Here is a 6,000-nt window from a genome sequence, read left to right on the forward strand (position 1 = left end):
TGCTACATAAACATAAAGCTACTGAGTGCCCATAAGAGAAATGATCAGGAACCAAAACAGGAAAATTAGGACAAACACATAGCTCCAGGTATCTACAGGAGAAAAGGAAAATGAGTGCACATCATTTCACTCAATGTGCAACTTTGTGCAAATACCAGAGCTCACTTAATTAGGCCAGGAGAAACCCTCTTGGAAGGAAAAAGCCAGTAAAACAGAACTCAGGGTAACGTGTAAAACAGCTCAGCACAAGTCTGTGGAAGAGACCAGACCAGCTAGAACCAGCCAGAACCAGCCCTGAGGACCTATGATTTAGACTCGGGGGAGACTTTGAACAGATTAAATTAATAGAGCAATTAGGGGGCAGGAAGCAGGCTAAGCCTCTTAAAATCTAGGAATCGAAGGGGAAATTTTCAGAACAATTTGGTTTGTAGGAAGCAATCGAATCTTGCACTTTAATTTCTCTTTGTTTGGTTTCTTTTTAAGATGCTGAAATGGCAAGTCTGAAGAGCAATAAATAATCACAGATTTCTTATGAAATTCAAACAGTGGGGAATCATTAATTTTAAAGGTCTACCCATTTCCCAAGGAGCCAAGAAGCCGTGCCTAGTCTTGAGGGTTTAATCTACTTACACACTGGGGACAGATTTCTCCTAACCTACACCAACAGCATCCCAAGAGGCTTCACTTGCCTTTCTTTTGAAAAAAATTTGCATTTTCCATAGTTGCAAAAATAACAAATGCTCAATGTACAAAACTAGGAAAAACTTGAAAGAGCACAAAAGAAAAAGTAAACACCATAATCCTACCTCCCACGTATTGAAATATTTTCCTCTAATATTTTAGATATAGCTATAGCTGCGTACATATAACTCAAAACCAAACTGCCTGTAGTTAACCACTCCTACATGTTCAGGGGAGGGGTAGGGTGAGACATAAAGCATAGTTGTGGAGAAAAATAAAATAAAATAGGTAACATTTAATAATATTTACTTTGAGCCAAACATCCTGAACACTCCATACATATTAACTCTAAGAAAATTTTGCCTACCACCAAATCCAAAGATACTCCATTTGTATTTAACTCATTTAATCCCCAGTTCAGCTTTATTTGTTAGTGCCATCCCTGTTTTGTAGATAGAGAAACTGACGCACGTGAAGAATTGTGCCCCAAATCACACTGCGGGCAAGTGCCGACCCGGGATTGGCTCCAGCCTATGCGGGAAGCAAGGGCTCAGCTGCTTCCCTTCAGAGACTAGCGTAGGGGAGGCACTCACGGTTCAGTTTCCCCCGGTTGGTCTTCTGTCCCAGAGTGACCTCCGCCAGAGTCATCAAGGAATCTTGGTTTGTAATCTTGTGGTGGACAGCACGAGATAAAGCGGGGGTGGGGGAAGCTGGCCCGAGGAGAGCCCAGAGAGAGGGCTTGGCCTAGTCTGGCGCCTAGCCTAAGGCTGGGTCCGTGGCCACACCCACCCACGGCTTTCCACGGCCACGCCCACCCACGCCCACCCCGTCCGACCACCCTTACAGCCGGCCCGCCCCCACTGTGGGCAGAGCCTGAGAGGTGGCGGCGCCTGAGATGCCGACAGCAGGAAAGGTAGACGAATAGTGCTCCGAACCTTAAGAAAAAGTCCACCACGCATACATTTGCCTTGTGCAGGCGGTTTTGGAGAAATCCCGAATTTCTCCAATTCCAGAGAAGTAGCTGAATCCCATGTCTGAGCTGGGGCAATGAAAGGGGGAAAGAAGCCTGGGTGGGCTGAGATTCTGAAGACAGCAGTGAGCCCCTGGGAATCTGGATGAATCTTGAGTAGGACATCGTACATTGTACTTAACACAAATATGAATTAAAGGATACAACCTATTCTATTTCAAGCCCAGAAGGTGAATGACCTCAGCCCACATCTGGAAGAGATATACATTCATGCATGCATATACACGCCTGGTTTCTATCACATGTATATTACGTGTTATGTTATATATAACACACATGACAAAACATGTACAAGTAGATACCTAGATCATTCTTTACAAAAGTGACATCATATACGATATAATAAATCTAAATAATCTACAGTATATATTATATAAATGTAACATGATTACATTATATAACATATGGTATAAAACATATACACAAATATTCACATTTTACGTGTAAGATATGCAAGCATATATTGATATATTTTTTACTAAAATGTAATATTATATATGGTTTTAATTTTTCCCCATTTTTTTCTTTATAAAAATGGGACATTATATATACAATTTTGTGGGGTTTTTACTTTTGGAATATACTTTTGGTAATATTCTTTTTTTTTTAAACAATTTTTTTAAACATTTATTTATTTATTTAACAGATAGAGACAGCCAGTGAGAGAGGGAACACAAGCAGGGGGAGTGGGAGAGGAAGAAGCAGGCTCCTAGCGGAGGAGCCTGATGTGGGGCTCGATCCTGGAATGCCAGGATCACGCCCTGAGCCGAAGGCAGATGCTTAACGACTGTGCCACCCAGGCGCCCCTACTTTTGGTAATATTCTTATACAATATGATTGTTAATATATATATATTTTTTTAAGATTTATTTTAGAGAGTGTGTGTGTACAGGGGGAGGGGCAGACTCCCCTCTGAGGGAGGAGCCAGACATATGGCTCCGTTCCAGGACCTGAGCAGAAATCAAGAGTTGGACTCTTAACCCACTGAGCCACCCAGGCGCCTTGATTGTTAATATATTTTTATGTTCTATGTGAAGGCACCATTATTTGCGTAACCAGTCTCCTGTTTTGGTTATTTGGGCTGTTTTGAGTTTCCGTTATAAATAATTCTGCTAATGAACTTTCTTATAAATAGATCTTTGATCCGACACACACTGCCAGCATAAGTCAGGTCTGACAGGAAACAGGTGGCACACTAAAACTGGGTAATGAAGGGACATCTAATAAAAGGATGGTGTACAAAGGTGCGAAACCAGCTAGGGATGGTACAGTGCCCAGGGAGATTACCACCCCTAGACTGGAGGGGGCAAAGAGGGAGCACTTACCAGAAGCTGGACAGGGTAACTTATGGGTAGGGTCACCTGAGAGGAGCTATTCCCTGTGGTGCGGAGATGCAGCAAGCTTAGGCAGCAGAGGAAGCCAAGGAAACAGTATCCTCACCCTCTTCCCATCTCCCCAGGCCCTTCCCGTAACTCTCACTAGCAGGGCTCAGCCAGAGGCCAAAGCCCAGGGTCACACTGGTCAGCCCCCAGAGGCACAGAAAGATGGAGAAGGGTAGAAGAGTGCATCTGGAGAGGCAAACTGAGGTTAGTGTGCCATTAAGAAAGATGTTAATTTCACACCCAATTGCAGTGTGAAAGAGCAGCTATTTCTTTATAATACCTGTATAGATATTCAGCATTACCACTTTTAGGAAGCTGTATAATGGTTCTCAACAATCGGGTCCAAATCCTTGGACCCTCTTAAGTGTTACCATATACTGAAGATGTGATTAAGGATCCGTGTGTCCTACATGCAATCACAAAGTAACCTTATAACACAGAGGCAGAGGGACATTTGACCCAGAAGAAGGCAACGTGACACAGAGCAGAGAATGGAGTCATGTAGCTACAAGCCAAGAAATGCCAAGAGTTGCCAGAGGTTTGCATTTGAGCTTCAACACTATAAGCTGTGTGACCTTGGACAAGTTCCTTCACCTCACTAAGCTTCAGTTATCTGTTCGTAAGGTGATGATAGCATCTGCTACCTGCCTGTGCTAATAGGATTAGATGAAACAATGACGTCAATGTGTTCAAGGCAGTACCTGGATTCCTGCTCTTCTTGGATCTAGCAGGGGTCAGCCCACTGTTCTATAAAGGGCCAAACTGTAAATACTTTAGGCTTTGTAGACCACAGTCCATGTTGGAACTACACAGCTCTGTTGTTGCAGTCCCCAGTCATAGATGATACATCAATGAATGAGCATGGCTGTGCCTGTAACAGTTTCCTTACAAAAACAGGCAGTGTGCAGGATTTGGCCCAAAAGCCCTCGTTGGTCAATCCTTTATCTAAATGAGAGAGGAGCCAGCCAACTATGGCCCACGGGCCAAATCTTGCCTGCGTTCTGTTTTTTTAACTTGTGAGCTAAGGATGACTTTTACATGTTTTTAAATGAGTGGGAAATGAAGAGAAGAAGAGGACTATTTTATGACACATGAAAATTGTAGGAAATTCAACTTTCAGTGTCCATAAATAAAGTTTTATTGGAACACACTTGTTTTTTTAGACGTCAGCCATGGCTGCTTTCATGCTACAAAGGCAGAATTGAATAGATGCCACAGAGACCGTAAGTGGCACCCTCACTGATCTGCACATCGCTCAGTGGCTATTGTGTACTAAAGATGGTCAGGTCTCTGTTCCTGGTTCCTGGAAGTTACCCTCTAAATTCTTGGAATTTCCCAAGTGTTAGGAATGTTTTTGTTATTCATGGTGGGGCCTGATAGTTTATGCTAATGAGATGGTACGGATTGGGGACAGGTCACATCAGAAAGGCCAACCATGTGATTAGAACCATTTGACCCACGTGATATCAGTCTGACATCTGGGGAAGGAAGGGTGGCTGGAGATTGAGTTCATTTGCTTGGCCATTGATTCAATCGTGTCTATGTAATGAAACTCCAATTAAAACTCTAGACACAGGGGAGCCTGGGTGGCACAGCGGTTAGGCGTCTGCCTTCGGCTCAGGGCGTGATCCCGGCGTTGTGGGATCGAGCCCCACATCAGGCTGCTCCGCTATGAGCCTGCTTCTTCCTCTCCCACTCCCCCTGCTTGTGTTCCCTCTCTCGCTGGCTGTCTCTCTCTGTCGAATGAATAAATTAAATAAATAAATAAATAAATAAAACTCTAGACACAAACCTTGAATGAGTTCCCTGGTTGTGGAACCACATCGCAAGGGTGGGAGGGTGTCGCATCCTGAGAACATGAGAAGTTTCACTTTGGGGAAACTTCTGCATCTCTGCATTCGGCTGGTCCTGGTTTGTATCCTTTACAGTAAAACAGTCATCAGAAGTATAGCACTTTCCTGAGTTCTGTGAGTTCTCCTAGTGCATTCTTAAACTTGAGGGGGCAGTGGGGGCTTCTAAATTTATAGCCAGCTGGTCAGAAGTGTGGATGACCTGGAAACCCCAGGGCCTGAGACTGGTGTCCAAAGTGAGAGGAATCTTGCCGAGAACTGTGCCCTTATCCTGTGCAATCTGGTCCACCTCTAGGTAGTTGGAGCCAGAACCGCATTGCAACAGCGCCCGACGAATTGCAGTGGCACAGTTGCAACTCAACAGTGTGTTCAGGGTCAAATCACACTGCAATGTGGTGGCATTAAATGTATTTTATTATTTGATACACAATATGTGTATATATGTGTATTCCAGTCCTGTCAAAATAAACAAAAAAAAAAAGAAAAGTGGACTTGAATGTCACATCTTTTAGGGTACAGTGGAGTGTGGGTTATTGTTGAATCTGATGGCAAAGCACATGATCACACCACAGCTCTGCCCAAAAGAAGACAGTACACGTCAGCAGTGCTAGATTAAGTACTCATCACAGTGCTCCCACTCACAGGAAAGCAACAATCATCTGAAATGGCATATCTCATGGTAGTAGAATTCTTTCACAAACATAAAAAATGAAAATGAAGCCACAACCAAAGTGGCTCATTTTTGAGTGGCCCATGCTTAGCCAAACAAGGAAAACCAACTATTGATAATGGGTTAATTAAATCACATTTGATCACAACAGCTGAAGAAACAGGTCCAGAGAAAATAAACTTATTTATTAGATTTTCTTCAATTGCTTAAAGACTTTGAGGACTTTGAGGGCAACATAAATAGTCAATTAAAAAACAAAGCAAATAATATTGAGTGGTTTTCTGTGGCCCTTGCTGAGATGATAGATGTTACTGATACCAGTCTACTGTTTGAGAAGTCAATGCCAAGTTTGAAGTGGCTGAGGACTGAGCCTCTATGAAGAGTGTG

This window comes from Ailuropoda melanoleuca, chromosome 9 (genome assembly GCF_002007445.2).
Source record: "Ailuropoda melanoleuca isolate Jingjing chromosome 9, ASM200744v2, whole genome shotgun sequence".
Classification (NCBI taxonomy): Eukaryota; Metazoa; Chordata; class Mammalia; order Carnivora; family Ursidae; genus Ailuropoda; species Ailuropoda melanoleuca.